Source organism: Nicotiana attenuata, chromosome 1 (assembly GCF_001879085.1).
Source record: "Nicotiana attenuata strain UT chromosome 1, NIATTr2, whole genome shotgun sequence".
Taxonomy (NCBI): Eukaryota; Viridiplantae; Streptophyta; class Magnoliopsida; order Solanales; family Solanaceae; genus Nicotiana; species Nicotiana attenuata.
Window position 1 is genome coordinate 21026902 of NC_031989.1, and position 25852 is coordinate 21052753.

Below are 25852 nucleotides of genomic sequence, written 5' to 3' on the forward strand. Positions count from 1 at the left end.
AGTAGAGCAATGTAATCACTCAGTTTTGGCTTGCATCCGACTGAGTATCAAGTAAATAGCAAGAGAAGCAAGAGAGTATGTATGTGTGTAAGAGAGAGTTCAGAACAGTGTAATTGTTCGTCTCTTGCTAAAGAGAGGGTAGGGTATTTATAGTTTGAGAACAGGCAAAAAAATAAGGTAAGAAGTGTGAGCACGTGATTTTTGCCCTATATGAATTATTCCCAGAAATTCAAAACAAAATAATTTCTTTCAGTATTTAAAATTTTGTGGATTTTTCGTGGCATATCATGATAATTGTATGCATTTTTGTCTGTGCATTTTAATTAAATGAAAAAATACAAAAATTGTGTTGCATGTGCATTTAGGATTTAATTTTGCATTTTAAGAATTATTTAGTAATTAAGTTGTTTTATAAAATAAAAAAAAATAATCACAAAAATAGTGTAATTTGCACTTTCAATTCTAGATTTTATTTTAGTAGCTCCCCTTTTAATTTGTTTGCAATTAATTGTGTTAACTATCATTTAGGTTTAATTAGTGCTCTTGTTAGGTTAATTAGTTTTTAAGAATTAGTTTAGGAATTGTCTTAATTTTGAAAAAAAGAAAGAGAAAAAGAAGAATTTTAGGATAATTTGCTTTGAAATAAAGGAAGAAGGATGAGAGATCAAGCTTGGGGCTGTTTTCTTTTAAATCAAATGTCCAGGCCCAATTTTTCACTCTTTCACGCCCCAATTCCTGCCCAAAATCCATTGTCTACCCGGCCCATGTGTTCAGCCGTGAAAACCTTTGAAACGGCGTAGTATAGGGACGACACTACGTCGTGTTGAGTTCATCAAGTTTTAATCAATCTCGTCTATTCATTCCTCATCATCCAACGGTCCTCAGAGTTCGACTTTAATTAAATAAAACTGTCCGAAAATCAAAAAAAGCATAAGACTAACTTCACCATCTCCTTCTCTCACCTCTCCATCTTCTGCCACCACCAGCCGCCGCCGGAAATCGCCCTACGGCGGCGGCAAGTCTCCAATGGCCCCCAAATTCACACCCCGGCTTCGTCTCCCTTCCCTCATACCCATGTCACACGCCGTTTCTCCCAAATTCCAGTGGAACACCTCCAATCTTGAAAACCCTAGCGCCGCCCCAACTTTCTCCGGCGGCGTCGCCGACTCCAAACCCCACCAAAATAACACCTCATAGTCACATCCACCCCCAACCCCTTTCCTCAATCCCTGATTAGTTCTCCTCAATTCTGCCTAGAACCCTTCGAATCTTTAATCTAAAAGTAGAATAACAAAATCTCAAAAATGCAAATCAGCTCGTGGTTGAAAATTTGAGTTTAAATTAGACTTTAGTCGTGTGTTTTCATCGAGAACACAGGATTAAAGTTTATTTCGATCCAAAATCGGGTTCAAAGGTTGTTCAAGGATTTTTTTTGTTCATTTGGTTCAGACAGATATGGTTAGTACCTCTTTCTCTTCATTTTCGTTTTCTTGTCCTCTTCTATTTTTGATTTTTCCTCTCTTTTCTTCTTCTCCTCTGTTTCTTCAAAACCAATTCTGCATGTTTTTTTTATCCAGGTCCGGCTTTAATCGTTTCCTCTTTTAGTTTACTTAAGTTCGTAGTGTAATTCGTAAATTCGTTTAGGCCCAAGTGGTTGGCCTGTTTTGTTATTCTTCTTGTTTTCTGAATTAAAATTGAATCCGGAAAAAGGGGATTAGTCCAGATAGGGGATTTAGTTTGGGTTTGCAGACCCATGCCAATTTGGATTGGGTCAATTTGACCCGTTCTGTTCTAAGGGGTAATTACAGGGTCAATGAAGGGTAGTTTAGGCAACTTAGCTAGGGAATCTTTTAATAACAGAAATGGGAAGCTTCTAGTGGGGGGTCTGAAGTGAATTTAAGAAGTGTGATAGGTTAACTTGGGTAACAAGTCAATAATTGGGGGGCACCTAAGCTAAAACAAGAATTCAAAAAGGGGTAAGGTGTAAAAATGAGATTTTGAGGGTTGCCCTATTTGGTTTGTCTATAAAGGCACTCTTTCTTGCCTTAGAAGGCAGATTTCTAAGAGCTAAAAAACTCAGCCAGCTAAAACGATTAAAAGTTACTGTTCTATTGAACCTCTGTTCTGAATTCTGAAGTTCTCCTTCATTTGATAAACAATTTCTGATTTCTTTTGAGGTGGAAAATTATTTGACCTGGGGTATTGGAACAACTTATTTGATTTCGTTGATTGGTACACTGTTTTATCAAGTTTTTTGGTTGGAATTGCACTATTTCATTGCTGAAGGCTATTCTGATTCTGGGTTTTTAAAGTAATTTGCACTTGAAGCTGTGGTTTGATTTTGTCGTTGTTGGTCTATTCCTGCTGTTCCACCTTAGTTTCAAGCTAATATTTGGTCTTTTGCTGATTATCCAGGTACTTCTCAGACCTATGAATGTATGATATGTGGGTTTAAGGTTCTGAAATCCATTGGAAGCTCGAGATGCTTATAAACTTTGATATTAAACATTGTTTGTGTTTTATGAAGAATGTTATATCGATTTAGCACATCTGTGATTTACTATTTTCAAGTATGTTAGTAAGGATCATATGAGGCCATGTGTATTTTCATGTTTATGTGGATTTGCAGGGCAAATACTTGTCATCTTTACTGGTTTGGTTGCATTTATTTTACCAGAATGGTCCATGCCTATTAGGAATACACTCATTGTTGGTCAAGTTCTGTTATTTTAAATCTTCAGCTTATCATTTTAGTTCTTAAGGATCAAGGTGTGCCTCATTACTTTACGTTAGATCTAGTTAAATCGGTTCCCTATCCAGCCTAGTTCTTTTTTCAGAATTTGAGTCTTGTATTACCTTTTACGAATGCATTGTCTCTTGGAATTCAAGCGAGGCATTTGTGTTCTTGAAGAGCTGTGATTCAGGCAATGAATTTACAGTTTGACAAGTCACAAAAAATTGCTAAGTTATGTGGTTTTTTGGCAATATCACAATTGGGATTCGAATTTCATGCAATATGTTGATGATTTAGCTTGTCCAAATCAGGATGTGAATTCTTATTGTTATTCCATGTTCAGTTTTTAGACAATNATGAGACGCATATGGTGGGTATGATTGATCGTGAGAATGAGCCGGCAGAAGAAACCCAGAAGCAGTTTGCTCAGAACAACGTGATGAAGACTTGTGAAAATTCCAGCAATCTTGGTGTGAAATTCAGTGGCTAAGACATCATGCTTGGTAATTGGAAAGACGCTCTATCTCTTGGAGTTTTGGTGGTTTATTTTGTTGTCATTTCTGTTGTCCGGGTTATTTCAGGGTTGTAATCCGGATATTGTCTTGTGACTCAAACCCTTCTATCCTTTCACTTTGTCTTGATTGTCTAGTCCTAGTAGCTTGTGTAGTGCTGTTTAGGTTTGTTCAAGGGTTGTAACTCTAGTCTAGTTTGCTTGTTTCGTTGTTTAAACCCTTTCACCATCAGTCTAATGCAATTCTCTATTTCCCGCCATTTCTAGTCATTTTATCTGGTTCCTTTCTCCTTTTGAAATTCTTTTCATGCTGGTTCCGGTGACATGACATGCACGCATAATTCTCAGCCTGGTTTTAAAAGTCAGTTTAGTAATGAAGCAATAAAACAATGTTGAAGATGTAAGGACAGTCGAGGGATTTTGAAATCTCTTCGAGCCCAAATTGTGTGAAACTGGGTCAGACGGAACATAAAGAAATACTGGGGAAATGCATCATGCCACATCGGCTTGAAACCAAAGGCAAGTTTGCCCCAAGTCTACAGGGGCCGCTCGTGGTACCGAGATTGTTGTCCAAATGGTGCTAGGTAATTGACAAATGCAGAAGGCAAATGTGTGGATATGGGTAGTAATTCTGGTGCAATCAAAAAATGTTACGTATGTTTTCCTCAGCTTGTTTAATTGTGTAGTTTGTACTTGGCATGTTTTGGAGATTGAAATGACAAAGGCATTTTGTTCTGCTATCCAAACACTTTATCCTTTGTTACCCCTTTGAGCCTCGGTTATTTTCTTGCATACCCCTCTTTCAGAATCAATAATAAAACTCGTAAGCCCGAGCGGGGAAAGAAAGTGGAGAAACAAGAGAAAAACAGTGAAAAAGGAAAAAGAAAAGAAAAGAAAAAAAAAGAAAAGAAAGAAGAGAAAGGAAGAGAAAAGGAAAAAGAAAGGGAAAAGAAGGAAAAAACAAAGAAAAAAGCATAGAAAATAAAAATAGAAAAAGAAGAGAAAAGCAAAAGAAAAGAAAAGAAAAGGAAAAGAAAAGAAATGAAAAGAAAGAAAAGGAATGATCGCAACAACGAATGTAGTTTTATGTCCTGAACTACGTTTGACTTGATCCCGAAAGGGTACGTAGGCAGCCGCTCCCTGAGGTTCAGTCACACCGAAATAAAAGTCAAAGTCCCCAAGGAGGAAACTGGAGCGGAAGTTGTGGGAAATCTGATTCCGAAAGTTGTAATTTTGAGCCCATGTTGAATTGTTTTGAGCCTTTGATACCCTTTCTTCCTAACCCTGTCCAAAAGCCTGCATTACGGTCCAAAGAAAGACCTTCTGATCAATCTTCGAGAGATGCCGAAGCGAGTAGAGGTGAACCATATCAGGGGCAACACTCCGGTCCAAACAAGGGAAATGAAGAATGAGAGAGTTTTGATGATAAATGCCCTCACGGGCACCATAAGGCAAATGGAGTTGAGAGAAATCAAAAATGAGAGAGTCTTATTGGTGAAAACCTTCACGGGCACCTTGAGGCGACTGTAAGTTGAGAGAAAGAACGAAATGAGAGAGGCTTGATGGTGAAAACCCTTCGGGCACTACAAGTCGAAAAAGGATGGTGAATCAGATTGGATAAGCGGAGCATTGAAGCCCAGTTTCACGGTGAAAAGGTACAACAAGAGCTGAACATCAGATTTTGCTTGAGAAAATATCTACAGGTGCATGTTATGGTCATTATAATTGGTATCCTCACCTGATAGGTTTCTACTTCGTAGTTTTCTTGTTAGGAATCATCTCTTTCCTTTGTCCTTCACTCTGTTCCTTTTGTTTCATTTACTTCCTCCTCTTGAGTCTGTGTGGTCAAAACAAGTGAGAAATGACTTCAAAATCTGCCACCAAGCTTTCCAATTGAACAAAACGGGATCTGGTGAACACATCAAAGCATTAAGTCAGGAATGAACAACAAACGCACTGAGCTGGTAACAGTCAACATGCCTTGGGATTCGTGTAAAATAAAAGGGTTTGATACATATCAATGAAACAAGATGGAGGGTGCTTGGTGAACAGATCAAAGGTATTTTCTGTGAAAAGATTGACAAAAAGGGTGGTGAACCAGTGACAAACGAGGTATTCCAAGCAGAAATCAAAGTTATTGTTAGAGTATGGCAAGTGAAGGAGCAATAGATCTCGAGGCCAAGGCCATTGATTCAAATCAGGAAAGAACAACATGCGCACTGAGTTGGTAACAATTAATATGCTTGGGAGCCCAGGTGAAACACAAAGGTTTGGTAACTGTCGGTACGAGCGGTGCAACATATAAAGGATATTGGGCCTGAACGAGAAGAGGTGTTTTCCGGGTCAAGGCTTACAAAGGAAGTGGTTAGTCAAGGAATGAGCAAGGTCGTCGAATGGAAACCAAAATGAAGGAGCAACAGACCTCAAGGCCGAAGCCAGTGGTTAAGTCAAGAAAGAACAGCGTATACACAGAGTGGGGGTAATGGACGTGCTTTGGGATTCATGCGAGACACAAAGGTTGGGTAGACGACAGTTCATGAGCAATGCAACAGATAGAGGGTGTTGGGTCTGAATGGAGAAGAGGTATTTTCAAGGGTAAAGATGACAGAGGAAAGTGGTTAGTCACCAAACAAGCAAGGTCTTCAAATGGAATCAGCGATCATGGGAAGAAAAGGAGCAATCACCCTCAGATTTCAAGGCCACAAACCAACCACCTCATTTTTAAAACTGACAAGATTTTTCTTTGATTGAAACAGAGGAAGAAAGTTTTTGTTGGTTTCGGAGAAACCCTCATTAGGGAAAAGCAAGCACCAAAACAGGTATGACGGAAATTTTCAGGACCCTCCTGGAAAATGGGACTAGGTTTTCAAAACAATCATGAATAGCATAATTTAGCACAAATGTATCCCAAAGAACATAGGTTGTCTAAGATAGGATTCAATTAGGAGTGTCAAGACCCTCCTGAATGATGGGACACAGTTTTAACACCTCCTTTAGGCAACGAGATATTGTTCAGCCGTAGAATTGGCACACTTAAGATGAGACTTGAGTTTTGATTTTTCAAGACCCTCCTGGATAATGGGACGTAGCTTTAAAGTTTGTTTAGATAACAAGATATAGTGGGAGTCGTACCTTCAGTAGATATAACTTAGGTTAAAACTATCTTTTAACTAGAAGTTGTCAGGACCCACCTGAATAATGGGGAGTAGTTTAAGACCTTTTAGACAACAAATGTAGTGGGGGTAATANAAGGCAATATATGCTATGATCTGTGCATATCTCATAATGCTCATATCTTATTATTTGGGTTATGATGTAGCTTAGTCTAATTCTGTTTAAGTAGCAAATTTTCATGTTGTAATTAATGCTGGACTGTTAGACTCACTAGATGTTTGGACTCTGCTTTGTCATTTCAGCTCTAATGTGAGTTAAGTTTCTTGTAATTGATGTGTCAAAAGAGGTTCAGTGTTCTGAGTTTATATTTACACGATTCACCCATCCCTATATCCCAAATTAGAGTACCTGCGAGATATGTGTGTAATTGAAGAACTGTGATTCAAGTAATGAATTTATGGTTCAACAAATCTCAAAATTGTGAGTTATGTGGGTTTTCATTGTTACTGATAAATTTACTATTAGGATTCAAGGGGTGTATAAGGTGTTGATAATTTAGGTTGTTCAGGGATGAGTGAATTACTATTATTTGGCATGTTCAAGCGTTTTTTTTTTCGGGCAGCTCTTTATCAAATAATTAGTACACTGTGATCGTTGTTTAGTCACGACAAATTTGGGTCAATATGCATGCTGAAATGAATTTGTCTGTGGTTTAGTTAATTTGTGTCAAAGGATATAATTCATAATTCAAATCTGTTAATTAGACCTCATGCTTATGTGTTAATATCAATTATGCCCATATTACGGTGTCTTGGGTAAAAGCCAGTCGGATCGTAAGAACCAGGCCTAACGAGGGCCCAGTTATAATCTCTGCCCTTTCATGAGCACACCCCTGGGCCTGGCTTCATCTGGAGCCCAATCTATTTTTATGCATTCATTCTGCAGCATGTCTATTCACATTTGGTTTATGGAACTGGGTCAATGTCAAAATCAGAAGCCCAAAGCTGGGCAAAAATTCTAGTAGAAACAGCAGTATTTTCCTTCTTCCTGGGTTAATTTTGAAGCCCAAAAATGCTAAAAGTTTGAATTTGTGTTAAGTTTGTGAGATTAATTCTTATAATACGGGTTTTGGGCCTTCCGAGCTAGGTAGCATACTTGAATTAGGAGGCTTTCCTTTTGTTCAAGTGTGGACCTGAGTTTGAAGCTCGAATCCCGCGAGAGGTCCTCTAATAATGGTAATTAATGATGCTAATTAATTAGGGCCCTTTTAGAGACAACACTTTAATAGAAAATCGTAGTTTCTTTTAGGATGGCCTTTAAATAAAAATGAGACGAGCCTCGCCGCACAAAACATATAAATTGCGGGGCCCTCATTAAATGCTTATATTAAAATACTTAGAATTCGGGACGTGCCGTTTAGCGAATTTTCACGGCCTCCCGCAAAGATAATAACACGTTAGTCGCTTTAGGCGCGCTTTTTAATAATCTTACTTTCCTAAATACGGGTGTGCATTTCATGCAACCCAAATCCAAATCCCAAAACGTTGGATAAAAATGTGTCGAGGATCCGGGTGCATTTCATGTGACGTGATCCGAAAACACGTTTTGAAACGACGTTCACTTTCTTAAAAGATTTCTAACGAAAAGCGGTTAAATAATTCTAAAAATGCAATAGGATAACATGTACTAAAATCAGATTTTTATCAAATATAGCAGTTGAGCGACCGTGCTAGAACCACGGAACTCGGGAGTGCCTAATACCTTCTCCCGGGTTAACAGAATTCCTTACTCGGATTTCTGGTTCGCGACTGTTAAACAGAGTCAAACCTTTTCCTCGATTCGGGATTCAAACCGGTGACTTGGGACACCATAAATCTCCCAAGTGGCGACTCTGAATCTCTTAATATAAACGAATCCCGTTTCGATTGTCCTTTAATTGAAAAAACTCCTTTATTATACCCTTCACGGGGTGTAGTAGCAAAAAAGGAGGTGTGACAGCTCTGGCGACTCTGCTGGGGAAAAGAACCCAGAATTTCGGTTCAGGGTTCAAGAATTCGAGCTCAGTTAAATTGTTATATTTGGCTTTATCTGTTTTTTCTACATGTTCCATGCTATATGTGCTAAATGTTTTACCGCTTTGATATTTGTTTAAATTGTATATAGAAACTGTCGCGAATCCCTTCCTCTTTCTGAGTCTTCTACATCATGGAGAAGGGTGCACTTCGTGTAGCTTCTCTTCTGTTTAGAGTCTTGTCCCATTTAGAACGAGGTTTGGATAAGTTGCAAAGCCGACTGAGCTTCTGTATCCCTGGTACGCTGCCTCCCCCTCGGCTGGAGTTGTCCGCTCGGGTAAGCCAGGTCTAGACCAATAAACCTAGGGTTAAACCTAGAAGAACAAAAACTCATGCCGGATCCCTAGTAGGAGGCTTGTTTGCATCATGTGCATTTGACTTAGGGGACTCAACACAGGGGTTGGGTCCGTCTAGGACAGGTGAGCTGAAATAAGTTGACCATCCTGATGCATCTTACGTGCTACTTGTGCATTTATTTGCTCGGCTTTGCATGTTGATCGGCTTGTCTAAATGAATGAATTATGAAAATAAGCAGTGTTAGGACTAAGTGAGGGTGACCATTTGTTGTGAAAAACCAAGTGCCCAAATAGTACAGAAATGCTGCTGGATTTCTGAAAAATGGTAAAGAAAAATAGTTGAAAAAATAGAAAGGAAATTGTTGTTCAAAATAGTTTTGATTTTGGCAAATCTCCCGAACTATGCCGGTTTGATTAATGTCCCCTAATAAATGTGCAGGATGAATTCAAGTAACATCGAAACCTTCTCAGTCCTGAGCGAGATCCCTTTGAAACTCCATATGTGGTGGCATGATTTGGGAAAAGGAAGCAGAGATACCGTGGTCAAAAGTCTGGGCGGTCTCGTAGATTTATTGAACATCAAACCGAGGAAGGATATCATTGAGGCATTGATACCATTCTGGGACCCGACCCGTAATGTATTCCGATTTTCCGATTTTGAACTCACACCAACATTAGAAGAGATTGCCGGATACGCCGGTCTTAACGGGAACCTCCGAGGTAGATACCCATTGGCCCCACGACCGGTAACCCTTCATAGGTTCTTGGATTTGTTGAACATCAGCCGGGATATTCAAGACCCGTATCTGGCGGAAGGGTGTTGTACATTGCATTTCTTATATCACCGGTATGGTAACCCAAAAGGTTTCGAGGAACCCAACTCCGGATTGACACATGCCGGAAATAAAGACAAATGGGAAGCCCGACGGGGATTAGCCTTCAGGGTAGCCTTTCTGGGAGTGGTGGTTTGTCCGAGAAAAGATGGTCACATAGACCTTGGCCTGGTAGGGATGCTAGATGTTGCCATGAAAAAACCTACTAGCACAGTGGCTCCCCTGATTGTAGCAGAAATGTACCGAGCTTTGACCAAATGTCGGGAAGGGGAGAAATTCTTTCAAGGTTGCAATTTGCTCTTACAATTGTGGATACAGGAACACCTCTGTCATCGCACAGGCTATATGAACTACGGTTTAACTGGATTGAGTTGTATTGCAGAATTCGAGACCCGGGTGACAGGTATTGAGTTCCCTGAGGGTACTGAGGCCTGGTCGTCATGCTTAAGATCCCTGACCGCAGATAAAGTTGAATGGGCTTATGGATGGCTTCCTGCTACTGAAGCTGTATACACATCAGCAGAGGTCTCTTATATTCTTTTGATGGGTATTCGAAGCATACATCCTTATGCTCCTTACCGAGTTTTGCGACAATTTGGAAGATTCCAGACAGTGCACAACGATGAAGACCTGAGTGAGCAAGTCATCGAGTTAGGCCCGAAAGCTGCATTCCCTGAAGGAAGAATTCGAAATATATGGAATGAGTGTAGGTACCTTGAACCCAAGACTATAGTACAGGACCGAGCTAGGGGTGAGGTAGATCCCAAATACTTGGTCTGGTTTGGTAAGAGATTTCAAATTCCTGAGAGACCCGCCAAAAGGCCACATGTACAACAATTCACTAACGAGGTCCAGGTGCAATGGGATTGGTTAGCCAAAGAAAAGGAGTACAGGGCCCGAATAGGAGCATTGGAAAAACAGGTCCAGGATCTCCGGTTCGAAAACACCTTGCAAGCCGCAGCTGATGAAGGCGATAAAAAGAAATTGGCCCAGGAGAATGAAGCTCTCAAGGCCCAAATTCAGCAAATGAAAATAGATGCCAGGAATCGAGAAAGAAGTCTATCCGACGAGAGATTGATAAAAGGGTTAAAGAAGCATGTCTTGGACTGCCAGGAAGAATTGGAGGAATCCGAGGGGAACATGGAGAGACTTCGAGCACAGTGGGCAAAGAACAGTGAGGAAAGGGCCCAGTTTGTACAACAAATGAAGAGAAACTACGAGGGAACCATTGCTAACATGAAAAGGAAAATGAATACTCTTGAAGAAAAGGCCGCTCGGCGGGACAAAGAATTTCAGGCCGAGAGGGAACAATGCTATGGGTTAATTGCCGAAATGGAAAAGGAAATGAAATTGTTACAAGACCTTCACTTCCGGAATTCTCAGGTGCTAGAGGCTCGTACCCAACAGATAAGTCGACTACTCCAAGAAAAGGGCCAAATCAGGGAAAGAATCAGAAGCATTGCAAACTATATTGTTATGAAGTGTCAGGCTGGTGAACGGATGGGTCGTACGACGTCCTTTGCTTCAGTGATGATATTTTTTCGACAGGTCATGANAACAAATGTAGTGGGAGTAATACCTTCAGAGGATATAACTTAGGTTCATAATTATTAGAAGTTGTCAGGACCTCCCTGGATAATAGGACTTAGCTTTCAAATTCTTATAATAGTTGGTAGAATAATTCAGTTTAACACTCACCCATGTGCCCAGCTACCAAACTGGGGCAGAAGTTTTCTTTGTTTTTGTCTATTTTTGTTGCACTCAGGAGCCCACCTGGAGAACAAGGGAATACTTTTCAAGCTTCAGCAGTCAGGCGCCCACTTGGAGAACAAGGGAAGTGCAATTCAGATTTTAGCTTTTAATTGTTAATATTTGATAACATCCTGTACCCAGTCACCAAACTGGGGCAGAAAATTTTCTTTGTTTATTTTGTTGCAGTCAGGAGCCCACCTGGAGAACAAGGGAATACTTTTCAAGTTTCAGCAATCAGGAGCCCACCTGGAGAACAAGGGAATGCTTTTCAAGTTACAGCAGTCAGGAGCCCACCTGGAGAACAAGGGAAGTACAATTCCAATTTTAGCTTTTAATATTTGATAACATGCTGTACCTAGTCACCAAACTGGGGCAGAAAATTTTCTTTGTTTGTTTTCAGCAATCAGGAGCCCACCTGGAGAACAAGGGAATACTTTTCAGGCTTCAGCAATCAGGAGCCCGCCTGGAGAACAGAGGCATACATTTCAAGTTTCAGCAGTCAGGAGCCCGCCTGGAGAACAGAGGCATTACAATTCAAGTTTTAGTTTTCAAATTCTTACTAATATTTGGTAATATGATGCCCAGTCACCAAACTGGGGCAAGAGATTTTCTTTGTTTTTGTCTATTTTGTTGAAGTCAGGAGCCCGCCTGGAGAACAGAGGCATACGTTTCAAGTTTTAGCAGTCAGGAGCCCGCCTGGAGAACAGAGGCATACATTTCAAGTTTAAGTAGTCAGGAGCCCGCCTGGAGAACAAAGGCATACATTTCAAGTTTCAGCAATCAGGAGCCCGCCTGGAGAACAGAGGAGCCCGCCTGGAGAATAGAGGCAGACATTTCAAGTTTCAGCAGTCAAGAGCCCGCCTGGAGAACAGAGGCATACATTTCATGTTTCAGAAGTCAGGAGCCCGCCGGGAGAACAGAGGCATATGTTTCAAGTTTCAGCAGTCAGGAGCCCGCCTGGAGAACAGAGGACTACATTTCAAGTTTTAGCGGTCAAAGCATCACTTGGGGAAAGGGAGAACACTTCAGATTGCAATTCAAGGCAGTAACTAAAGAATTCCACCGGAAGAATACAAGTCAACAATGCAACAAGGACCACAAGAGCAAGTTTGAAGATATAGATAGGATCTTTTGTAATTCATAGATCATAGCTTAGTCTAGTTTCTTTTGTTTTTGACATGGTGTAATAAGGGGGTTCAGTAAGCAGTAGCAGCAGCAGCAGCAATAGTGAAACCGCAGCTTCATGGTAGTCCCAGCTACCAGACCTTCCCGAACTACACTGACCTGATTCCTTTTTTGCCAAGGATATGTAGGCAACCTCAGAAGCAGGGTGCGGTCAACTCTTTCAAAATGCTTCACACGGAGTATTCAAATGGGCAAAAATCGCTCGTATTTTGCTCACTTATCTTTGCACGAAAACTCTTTGTGTTTCCGAGCAAAGAGGGGTAGCTGTGAGCACGTAATTTTTGCCATATATGAATTACTCCCAGAAATTCAAAACAAAATAATTTCTTTCAGTATTTAAAATTTTGTGGATTTTTCGTGGCATATCATGATAATTGTATGCATTTTTGTCTGTGCATTTTAATTAAATGAAAAAATACAAAAATTGTGTTGCATGTGCATTTTTTGCATTTTAAGAATTATTTAGTAATTAAGTTGTTTTATAAAATAAAAAAAAGAATCACAAAAATAGTGTAATTTGCACTTTCAATTCTAGCTTTTATTTTAGTAGCTCCCCTTTTAATTTGTTTGCAATTAATAGTGTTAACTATCATTTAGGTTTAATTAGTGCTCTTATTAGGTTAATTAGTTTCTAAGAATTAGTTTAGGAATTGTCTTAATTTTGAAAAAAAAAAAGAAAGAGAAAAAGAAGAATTTTAGGATAATTTGCTTTGAAATAAAGGAAGAAGGACGAGACAAGCTTGGGGCTGTTTTCTTTTAAATCAAAAGTCCAGGCCCAATTTTTCACTCTTTCACGCCCCAATTCCGGCCCAAAATCCATTGTCTACCCGGCCCATGTGTTCAGCCGTGAAAACCTTTGAAACGATATAGTATAGGGACGACACTACGTCGTGTTGAGTTCATCAAGTTTTAATCAATCTCGTCTATTCATTCCTCATCATCCAACGGTCCTCAGAGTTCGACTTTAATTAAATAAAACTGTCCGAAAATCAAAAGAAGCATAAGACTAACTTCACCATCTCCTTCTCTCACCTCTCCATCTTCTGCCACCACCAGCCGCCGCCGAAAATCGCCCTACGGCGGCGGCAAGTCTCCAATGGCCCCCAAATTCACACCCCGGCTTCGTCTCCCTTCCCTCATACCCATGTCACACGCCGTTTCTCCCAAATTCCAGTGGAACACGTCCAATCTTGAAAACCCTAGCGCCGCCCCAACTTTCTCCGGCGGCGTCGCCGACTCCAAACCCCACCAAAATAACACCCCATAGTCACTTCCACCCCCACCCCCCTTTCCTCAAAACCTTGTTAGTTCTCCTCAATTCTGCCTAGAACCCTTCGAATCTTTAATCTAAAAGCAGAATAATAAAATCTCAAAAATGCAAATCAGCTCATGTTTGAAAATTTGAGTTTAAATTAGACTCTAGTCGTGTGTTTTCATCGAGAACACATGATTAAAGTTTATTTCGATCCAAAATCGGGTTCAAAGGTTGTTCAAGGATTTTTTTTGTTCATTTGGCTCAGACAGATATGGTCAGTACCTCTTTCTCTTCATTTTCGTTTTCTTGTCCTCTTCTATTTTTGATGTTTCCTCTCTTTTCTTCTTCTCCTTTGTTTCTTCAAAACCAATTCTGCATGTTTTTTATCCAGGTCCGGCTTTAATCGTTTCCTCTTTTAGTTTGCTTAAGTTCGTTAGTGTAATTTATTTGATCTTACTTCGGTCCTGGGCTACAGATGGCATTTGATTCGTAAATTCGCTTAGGCGCAAGTGGTTGGCCTGTTTTGTTATTCTTCTTGTTTTTTGAATTAAAGTTGAATCCGGAAAAAGGGGATTAGTCCAAATAGGGGATTTAGTTTGGGTTTGCAGACCCATGCCAATTTGGATTGGGTCAATTTGACCCGTTCTATTCTAAGGGGTAATTACATGGTCAATGAAGGGTAGTTTAGGTAACTTAGCTAGGAAATCTTTTAATAACAGAAATGGGAAGCTTTTAGTGGGGGATCTGAAATGAATTTCAGAAGTGTGATAGGTTAACTTTGGTAACAAGTCAATAATTGGGGGGCACCTAAGCTAAAACAAGAATTGAAAAAGGGGTAAGGTGTAAAAATGAGAATCTGAGGGCTGCCCTATTTGGTTTGCCTATAAAGGCACTCTTTCTTGCCTTAGAAGGCAGATTTCTAAGAGCTAAAAAACTCAGCCAGCTAAGACGATTAAAAGTTACTGTTCCATTGAACCTCTGTTCTGAATTCTGAAGTTCTCCTTGATTTGATAAACAATTTCTGATTTCTTTTGAGGTGGAAAATGATTTGACCTGGGGTATTGGAACAACTGATTTGATTTCGTTGATTGGTACACTATTTTATCATGTTTTTTGGTTGGAATTGCACTATTTCATTGCTGAAGGCTATTCTGATTCTGGGTTTTAAAAGTAATTTGCACTTGAACCTATGGTTTGATTTTGTCGTTGTTGGTCTATTCCTGCTGTTCCACCTTAGTTTCAAGCTAATATTTGGTCTTTTGCTGATTATCCAGGTACTTCTCAGACCTATGAATGTATGATATGTGAGTTTCAGGTCCTGAAATCCATGGGAAGCTCGAGATGCTTATAAACTTTAATATTAAACATTGTTTGTGTTTTATGAAGAATGTTATATCAATTTAGCACATCTGTGATTTACTATTTTCAAGTATGTTAGTAAGGATCATATGAGGCCGTGTGTATTTTCATGTTTATGTGGATTTGCAGGACAAATACTTGTTGTCTTTACTGGTTTGGTTGCATTTAGTTTACCAGAATGGTCCATGCCTATTAGGAATACACTCATTGTTGGTCAAGTTCTGTTATTTTAAATCTTCAGCTTATCATTTTAGTTCTTAAGGATCAAGGTGTGCCTCATTATTTTACGTTAGATCTAGTTAAATTGGTTTCCTGTCCAGCTTAGTTCTTTTTTTCAGAATCTGAGTCTTGTATTACCTTTTACGAATGCATTGTCTCTTGGAATTCAAGCGAGGCATTTGTGTTCTTGAAGAGTTGTGATTCAAGCAATGAATTTACAGTTTGACAAGTCACAAAAATTGCTAAGTTATGTGGGTTTTTGGCAATATCACAACTGGGATTCGAATTTCATGCAATATGTTGATGATTTAGCTTGTTCAAAATCAGGATGTGAATTCTTATTGTTATTCCATGTTCAGTTTTTAGGCAATAACGATCGCTTGGGGTTGCCCTTTGAGCAAATAATTTGACTAATATGATCACTGCATCTTCATGGCAAGGTTGGTTCAAAAACGCTAATATTAATTAGTTAGCACACTTTGATCAACAAATAATTGTGGTGTGGGATTGGGCCCAGCGTAGGCCCATATGAGGAGTAATCAGATTCAGGCCCTTTCTCCTTACCATGGATATGGCTCGCTGGAGCCCACTCTATTTTTATGCATTCATTCTGCAGCATGTCTATTCACATTTGGTTTATGGAACTGGGCCAATATCAAAATCAGAAGCCCAAAGCTGGGCAGATTCTAGTAGAAACAGCAGTATTTTCCTTCTTCCTGGGTTAATTTAGAAGCCCAAAAATGCTGAAAGTTTGAATTTGTGTTAAGTTTGTGAGATTAATTTTTATAATACGGGTTTTGAGCCTTCCGAGCTAGGTAGCATATTTGAATTAGGAGGCTTTCCTCTTGTTGAAGTGTGGACCTGAGTTTAAAGCTCGAATCCCGCGAAAGGTCCTCTAGTAATGGTAATTAATGATGCTAATTAATTAGGGCCCCTTTAGAGACAACACTTTAATAGAAAATCGTACTTTCTTTTAGGATGGCCTTTAAATAAAAAACAAGACGAGCCTCGCCGCACAAAATATATAACTTGCGGGGCCCTCATTAAATGCTTATATTAAAATACTTAGNACTATTTAATTTAAAATAATTATTTTAAATAATTTACGAATTTACTTCTACTAAATTTTGATTAATTAGATTACTATAATTCAAACTAGTGTTAGAATTTAGAAACAAAGTATTTTATAAATAAATAATTACAATAGTTAGTAGTGTATTGATAATTATAATTTTACTATATTTGATTGAAAATTTATTAATGAAATTGATGCTTAATAAACAAAATGAAAATGATTAATTAGTAAAAAATATAAATGACTAATTATTGAGTAAAAACATAGCACAAAATATATAATTAGGCCATAATTGCAAAGTCACTGCAATTATAACCAGATAGTGCCAATTCGGCTAATTTGTGAATTACATTTGGTCTTAATAGGACCAAAAATTAGATATTAAATCAAGGAATGCTTTTGAAATCATTTGTAATGCAATTTATAATTAATTATTAGAGATAAAAATACTGGATAAATAAAGATGAATTAGTAAAAATATGAGGAAAATAATAGAAAAATACCAATTGTTATGAAAACCTAATTTTGATGGTCTATATGCAAAGTAAAAATAATTTGAGGAAAACTTGAGTATCAACAGCTGCCTGTCTGTACCCGGGAAGGATGAAAGAGTTGTCGGGTAAAGATATGATGGCCAATTTTGACCGAGCAAAATGGTTTGAAGAGATTNTTCTGATTTCTTTTGAGGTGGAAAATGATTTGACCTGGGGTATTGGATGAACTGATTTGATTTCGTTGATTGGTACACTGTTTTATCAAGTTTTTTTTGGTCGGAATTGCACTATTTCATTGCTGAAGGCTATTCTGATTCTGGGTTTTAAAAGTAATTTGCATTTGAAGCTGTGGTTTGATTTTGTCGCAGTTGGTCTATTCCTGCTGTTCCACCTTAGTTTCAAGCTAATATTTGGTCTTTTGCTGATTATCCAGGTACTTCTCAGACCTATGAATGTCTGATATGTGAGTTTAAGGTCCTGAAATCCATTGGAAGCTCGAGATGTTTATAAACTTTGATATTAAACATTGTTTGTGTTTTATGAAGAATGTTATATCGATTTAGCACATCTGTGATTTACTATTTTCAAGTATGCTAGTAAGGATCATATGAGGCCATGTGTATTTTCATGTTTATATGGATTTGCAGGACAAATACTTGTCATCTTTACTGGTTTGGTTGCATTTAGTTTACCAGAATGGTCCATGCCTATTAGGAATACACTCATTGTTGGTCAAGTTCTGTTATTTTAAATCTTCAGCTTATCATTTTAGTTCTTAAGGATCAAGGTGTGCCTCATTATTTTACGTTAGATCTAGTTAAATTGGCTTCCTGCCCAACTTAGTTCTTTTTTTTAGAATCTGAGTCTTGTATTACCTTTTACGAATGCATTGTCTCCTTGAATTCAAGCGAGGCATTTGTGTTCTTGAAGAGCTGTGATTCAGGCAATGAATTTACAGTTTGACAAGTCACAAAAGTTGCTAAGTTATGTGGGTTTTTGGCAATATCACAACTGGGATTCGAATTTCATGCAATATGTTGATGATTTAGCTTGTCAAAATCATGATGTGAATTCTTATTGTTATTCCATGTTCAGTTTTTTTTAGGCAATAACGATCGCTTGGGGGTTGCCCTTTGAGCAAATAACCTGACTAATATGATCACTGCATCTTCATGGCAAGATTTGTTCAAAAACGCTAATATTAATTAGTTAGCACACTTTGATCAACAAATAATTGGGGTATGAGATTGGGCCCAGCGTAGGCCCATATGAGGAGTAATCAGATTCAGGCCCTTTCTCCTTACCATGGACAGGGCTCGCTGGAGCCCAAAGTATGATGTCCTCTTTATGGGGTCTGCCCAGTTTGCTTGAAGTAATTTTCTTTGGGCTTGAATCTCCAATACGTTGCTTGTAAGTCATCTTGTAGGATAAAACCTTTAGTTCAAAATAATTAGAATCATTTAAATTTTCCTTAATTAATCAGTTGAGGTGAGCCGTGCCAAACGAAAATGATAATTGCGTGGCCCTCGTTTTAATTAGTTTTAACTTAACCTTAGAATTCGAGGCGTGCCATTAGAAAATTTCCATGGCCCTCGCAAATTAACAACGTGTAGTTGCTTTTAGGCGCGTACTTTAATAATATTACCTTCCTAAATTCGGGTGTGCATTTCATGTGACCCAAATCCAAATCCTTATAACATTGAATAAAATGTGTCGAGGATCCGGGTGCATCTCATGTGACGTGATCCGAAAATACGTTTTGAAACAACGTTCACTTTCTTAAAAGATTTCTAACTAAAAGCGGTTAAATAATTCTAAAATGCACTAGGATAACATGTATTAAAATCAGATTTTGCCAAATATAGCAGTTGAGCGACCGTGCTAGAACCACGGAACTCGGGAGTGCCTAACACCTTCTCCCGAGTTAACAGAATTCCTTACTCGGATTTCTGGTTCGCGACTGTTAATACAGAGTCAAACCCTTTCCTCGATTCGGGATTCAAACCGGTGACTTGGGACACCATAAATCTCCCAAGTGGCGACTCTGAACTTCTTAATAAACGAATCCCGTTTCGATTGTCCTTTAATTGGAAAAACTCCTTTATTATACCCTTCACGGGGTGTGTAGTAAAAAGGAGGTGTGACAAGAAGTACTAACATAGCATAATTATAGCAATAATACAAAATAAGAATCAATTAAAGACCCGGACTCCCTTCAATTAAGGAGCCATAGTTCAAACGAGTACAAGTTGTATCAAATAAGGAAAACAATCGCTTATAAGACTGATTTTACCATAATAGGAGTAGTAAAAGCATGTAGCATGTAACTAAGTACAGAATATTTTCAAGTAAGGAAAGTACACGTTAAATAACTTACAGCATATTTGTGCACATAAATAAGGTAGAGTACAATTTTAATTCTGAAAGTTAGTTCAAAGAATCACGAATGAGATTAAAAATCACAGGGAATCAGCACTAACTAAGGAAAGTATCACAAATATAAGGAAGCAATTGGAAGAATCAGTACAGAATTACAAGGAAAATACACAAAATCACAGATTCAGGGAAGATATCGCAGGTCTAAGGAGATTACACAAAAATCAATATAAATTATTATGTGAACAATCAATGAAACAAATAGTCGGACCTATTAAACGATAAATAACATGCGTTGAACAAAATTAGAGAAACTAACAAATTAGAGCAGGAAGCACAAGAGCATATAGAACATACATGAAACCTAGAATATTCAAGAGACACATGCAAACACATCGCAAACAGACTCAAACTTCAAATCGAACCCTGAAGTATTAGGGTTTATTAACAAAAATGAATCGAGCAAAAGGAAAGACTCGGGTGATGTTTAAACATGCTAAAAATAACAAAGTAATTGCTAAAAATCAGAAAGAAATCGTTTTTGCAAAAAGTGTTTTGAAACCCCAGTCAGGAAAATGAGGAAATCTTTTGAGAAAAACAGGTGAGAACCTTAAAAGACACATAGATCCATCACAGATCTAAAAACATCGGAGGATTTAAAGGTAGGGTTTCCAGAGAAAACCCAAAGGAGGTGACACAGGTGTGAAAGACGGATCCATAAGGCCGATGAGAGGTGGAAACTTCATGGTTTCCGGCGAGGAGATGGCCGGAGAGGGGAGAGACAGAGCTCAGGAGATGAATTTTCTTGAGAGAGTTGAGAGGATTCAGAGAGACGGGTGAGAAGTGAGACGGGGGAAAAATGAGAAGGGGGTAGTCGTTTAGGGGTTAATATGATAAGTATTAATCTGGGCCGTTGATTTGAATTAATCAATGGCTCAGATCGAACGAGGGTTGGGCCGGGTAAGATTTTAAGTTTGGGTTGGGTAACAGGGCTAGTTATTGGGTTAGGGGTCTGGGTTAATTAGGCTAGAATTGAAATTTAAAATGGGTAGTTGTTAAATACCCCATAAAATAGATAAACAATTTATAAAAATGGCTAATAATTATAAAAAATGAAATTGATGCTTAATAAACAAAATGAAAATGATTAATTAGTAAAAAATATAAATGACTAATTATTGAGTAAAAACATAGCACAAAATATATAATTAGGCCATAATTGCAAAGTCACTGCAATTATAACCAGATAGTGCCAATTCGGCTAATTTGTGAATTACATTTGGTCTTAATAGGACCAAAAATTAGATATTAAATCAAGGAATGCTTTTGAAATCATTTGTAATGCAATTTATAATTAATTATTAGAGATAAAAATACTGGATAAATAAAGATGAATTAGTAAAAATATGAGGAAAATAATAGAAAAATACCAATTGTTATGAAAACCTAATTTTGATGGTCTATATGCAAAGTAAAAATAATTTGAGGAAAACTTGAGTATCAACAGCTGCCTGTCTGTACCCGGGAAGGATGAAAGAGTTGTCGGGTAAAGATATGATGGCCAATTTTGACCGAGCAAAATGGTTTGAAGAGATTTAGGCCGCACCCTGGTTTCTGAGTTGCCTACATATCCTTGGTTTTAGGAATCAGGCCGTATGTGGTTCAGGATCCATCGATGGAGTATACCGAAGAAGCCATTTCAAGAATGGACGCACCATCTAGAGCTGGGTGAGTGAACGACTTACGGGAATGGTGAGGTTTGATATGGCTGGGAAACAGGAGCGGGGTCGCTCCTGCTGGGATAGCCGTTGGTCGCCGGCTTACCTGCAAATAGAAGACATACAAGCGTATACTGTGCATAAATTTAAACATGATGCAAATTCCCGTTGGACCATGAATGTTGTCTTCTGACGATGAGGATGATGTCCTTAGGCCATGATGACCTGGGCCATGAAGCGTATGATAAGGGATTCGCAGGCCATGAGATGATGTTCTGGGCTATGAGGATGGTGCCTCCGAACCATGACGCCTTTGAATAATGATATGAAAAAGATTGAAAGAGGTCCTCAGGCCATGCCATGGTGTTCTCGGGCTATGAAGATGGTGCCTCCGAATGATGATGCCTTTGGATGAGTTGGCGATATTTCAGCCCATGAAGGATGCAGTAGTATGACGCGGACAAGACAGAGCTTAGTCTTGCAAATTGAAGGGCAGAGCTTAGCCCGTAAGAAAAGCGAGATAAATAATGCTTGGGATAGCATTTAGTTTCGAAGAAAATTGGAGGTAGAGCTTAGCCTCGAAAGGCAGGAGAGTAGCCTTATACAAAGATGCGAATGCCGGTGGAGGTAGAGCTTAACCTCGGAAGGGAGAATGGTAGCCTTATGCAAAGATGCGAATGCAGAGGGAGGTAGAGCTTAACCTCAGAAGGCAGAATGGTAGCGTTCTACAAAGAAGATGCAGATGGAGGTAGAGTTTAACCTCGGAAGGCAAAATGGTAGCCTTATGCAAATCTAAAGGCAGAATGGTAGCCATATGCAATGCAGATGCAGATGGAGGTAGAGCTTAACCTTGGAAGGCAGAATGGTAGCCTTATGCAATGCAGATGCAGATGGAGGTAGAGCTTAACCACGGAAGGCAGAATGGTAGCCTTACGCAATGCAGATGCAAATGGAAACAACGTTTAGTCTCAAAAGGCAGAATGGTAGCCTTATGCAATGTAGATGCAGATGGAGACAACGTTTAGTCTAGGAAGGCAGAATGGTAGCCTTATGCAAAAAATAAGATAGCAAACGACAGTAGAGTTTTCTTAGCTGATAGCAGATTGCAGCGTTGTGATTACTGGGAGAATTGTGACATACGGAACATCACTAGTGTGTGCTGATAGCAAATGTTGGCAAGTGCAATGGTTCTGAGAATCCTATTCTTGAACAATGTTTGTCCCATGGGCGTACAATATTTTTTAATGATTTCGCAATCCTAGTGCTTGCATTCAAAGAATAATCGTAAGTTTTGTAAGGGGGAGGTCAGTTCGTATCCCCGCTGGCTTTGCTTGACTCGTTTGACTTTGACCTAGTGATATCATCTGTATCATTGCGGTAGCGTCACTAAACAAAGTGGTTTCAATAATAAACATGCATGATTTTGTAAAAGTATGACAGAAATTAAAAAATATCTTTTAGATGAACCGACGACTGTGACGTAGTTCAGGACATTGCAACCTCTCCTGCTACAGAATTTTGAAGGTCCTCGTCAAAATTCTACCCCAGTTTGATGGGTTAACGTTTCTGACTGTTGCCCGTGCGGCGATTGGCTGAAATTTACTTCGGAATTTTGAGGGTCCTCCTCAAAATTCTGCCCCAGTTTCCAATTGCGGGGGGGAGGGGGGGGGATGAAATTTTATTGAATTGTGACCAAACCCATAGGGCTGCCTACGTATCCCCTCTTAAACGGGAATCAGGTCAGGCGTAGTTCAATTTACATCATATAAGGAAAGCATAAAGATTACACATAGTAACGCTTGACTGCATCTGAATTGATCAGCTTTGGCCAGGCTTCTCTGTCCATTTCTGCAAGTTGGGAGAGAACTTCCCTTTAGCTTCATCTTGATGCGAAAAAGTTTCTTTAACACCAGCTGCCCCGGTTTGAACTGTCTTGGCTTGATTCTTTTGTTGAAGGCTCTAGACATTCTGTTCTGATAGAGTTGACCATGGCAGATTGCATTCATTCTCTTTCCGTCTATAAGGGCTAGTTGCTATTAATGACTTTTTGTCCACTCTGCGTCATCGAGCTCAGCTTCTTGTATGATCTACCTCAGCGAGAATGACAGCCTCTGTACCGTAAACCAGCATATAGGGGGTTGCCCCGGTTAATGTGCGGACTGTGGTGCGATATACCAGTAGAGAAAATGATAACTTCTCATGCCACTGCCTATGTCGCTCTATCATTTTCCTCAATATTTTCTTGATATTCTTGTTGGTGGCTTCTACAGCTCCATTCATCTGAGGTCTGTAGGCTGTGGTATTCTTGTGTATGATCTTGAAAGTTTTGCATATAGCTTTCATCAAGTCGCTGTTGAGGATGGAGCCATTATCAGTAATGATTGACTTTGGAATTCCGAATCAACAAACAATGCGGTCGCGCACAAAGTCTGCCATGACTTTCTTAGTCACTACTTTGGAAGATGCTGCTTCGACCCATTTGGTGAAATAGTCGACGGCCACTAGGATGAACCTGTGTCCGTTTGAACCAGCAGGCTCGATTGGTCCGATAACGTCCATTCCCCAGGCAGCGAACGACCACGGTGAGCTTGTTGCATTAAGCTCGTTCGGAGGTACCTTTATCATGTCTGCATGTATCTGACAATGGTGGCTTTTTCGGACATACTGGATGCAGTCCGTTTCCATAGTCATCCAAAAGTAACCAGCCGGAGTATCTTCTTTGCTAAGAAAAAACCGTTCGTATGTGGACCGCAGGTCCCAGCATGAATTTCCTCTAGTAGCTTGGATGCTTCCTTTGCATCGACACATCTTAATAATCCTAAATCGGGAGTCCTCCTATACAGGATTCCTCCACTTTAAAAGAAGTTGTTGGACAATCTCCGAAGTGTGCATTTCTGAGTAGGATTTTGAAGCTCTAGGTACTCTCCTTTTACCAAATACTTCTTGATATCATGAAACCAAGGCTTTCCATCTACTTCTTCTTCAACATGGGCACAATAAGCTGGCTAATTATGGATTTTCACCGGAATGGGATCAATGAAATTCTTGTCTGGATGTTGTATCATAGATGATAGGGTAGCCAGTGACGACCCAAAGGGTCATCACCTATTTTCTTACTCATTCCGTGCTTCTGAGGCCTTGAAAACCTCATTTGTAATCGTCTCGATTTGCGTGCGCAGTCCGGGCGCGTAGCCGGAAAGCTTAAATATGAATTCTGTGAGAAAAAAATGCTAAATTTTGATATTAAAATGAATAAATTTGACTTCGGTCAACATTTTGGGTAAACCGACCCGGACCCGTGATTTGACTGACCAGGAAGGTCCGTAGGAAAATATGGGACTTGGGCGTATGCCCGGAATCGAATTCCGAGGTCCCAAGCCCGAGAAATGTATTTTTGAGTAAAATTGTTTTTTTGAAATTTATGAAGAAAATTGAAACAAAAATTTATTAGAACGTGTTGGTATCGGACCCGTATTTTGGTTCTGGTGCCCGGTACAGGTCTTATATGTGATTTAAGATATTTCTGTAAAGTTTGGTTGAAATCGGACGTCATTTGACGTGTTTCAGACTGTAAGTTCTAAATTTGAAAGTTAATGAAGTTTGAGGAAAAACTTGTGATTTTGAGGTTTAACTCGTTGTATATGATGTTATTTCGGCGATTTGATCGCGCGGATAAGTTTGTAGGATGTTGTTGAGTTAGTTCATGTGATTGGTTAGGAGCCCCGAGGGCTCGGGTGTGATTCGGATGTGTTTCGGGATGGTTTTAGCCTCAAAAATGTTGCAGAAATAGCTGCTGTTGGTTGCCCAGTTATTCCTTCTATGCGATCGCGTAAGATGTGTCGCGATCGCATAGAGTAAACTTCAGGGGTTCACAAATCCTTCTACGCTATCGCATTCTCCTCTCCGCGATCGCGATGTATAAATTCAGCTTTCATTATTTTCCTTCTATGTGATCGCGTGTTATTGTCCAAGATCGCAGTGCTAAGAAACTCTACTCTAAGCGATCGCAGTGCACAACGGGTCTTACCCTATGCGAACGCAATCTCCTTCCCGCGATCGCGATGAATAATTTTGCCCAGTTATATATTTAATTTCCAGAACATTAGCTACGGGATTTTTCATAAGTTTTCACGAGCTCCTTCTTCTCCAAGGTCCTTACGCGTCTATTAAAGCTTCCTTTCACAAAAACTTCGTGAGTTAGTAATCCTTAACTCGTTTCCTTCATTTTTCATCAACATCTAATGAATTCCTAAGCCTAAAACATGAAATTTAGGGTAGAAATTAGGGGAAATGGGTAGGGTTAGGGCTTTTTGATTTTTGTTGACATAGACCTCGTTTTGGGGTTGAATTTGAAAACAAATTATATATTCCGGCTCGTGGGTGAATGAGGGATTTGATTTTAGTCCGAACCTCGTGTTTTGACCAAGCGGGCCTGGGGTCAATTTTTGGGATTTTGGGAAGAAAGCTTGGAAATCTATAATTAGGCATTGGGTTTGATTTGTTTAGCATATATTGATACTATGAAGTCATTATTGTATAGATTTGATTGAGTTGGAGCCGAATTAGAGAGGGAAAGCGGTTTTTGTGGATTGATTTGGCCGTGGAAGTTGAGGTAATTGTTTGGTCTAACCTTAGCTTGAGGGAATAGGAGTTGAGTCTTATTTTCTACTTGCTAATTGTCGAGTACGATGTATAGGCATGGTGACGAGTATCTATACATTGGTTTCTAGCATGACCGTGAGTCCTTATATTGCGAATGTCCTGGTTTTGTTATAGCTTCCATACTTAATTGATGATTTCTATATGTTGTAAAGAGTATGTGAATGGAAATTGTGATCGTTGAACTTCGTGGAGCGTTG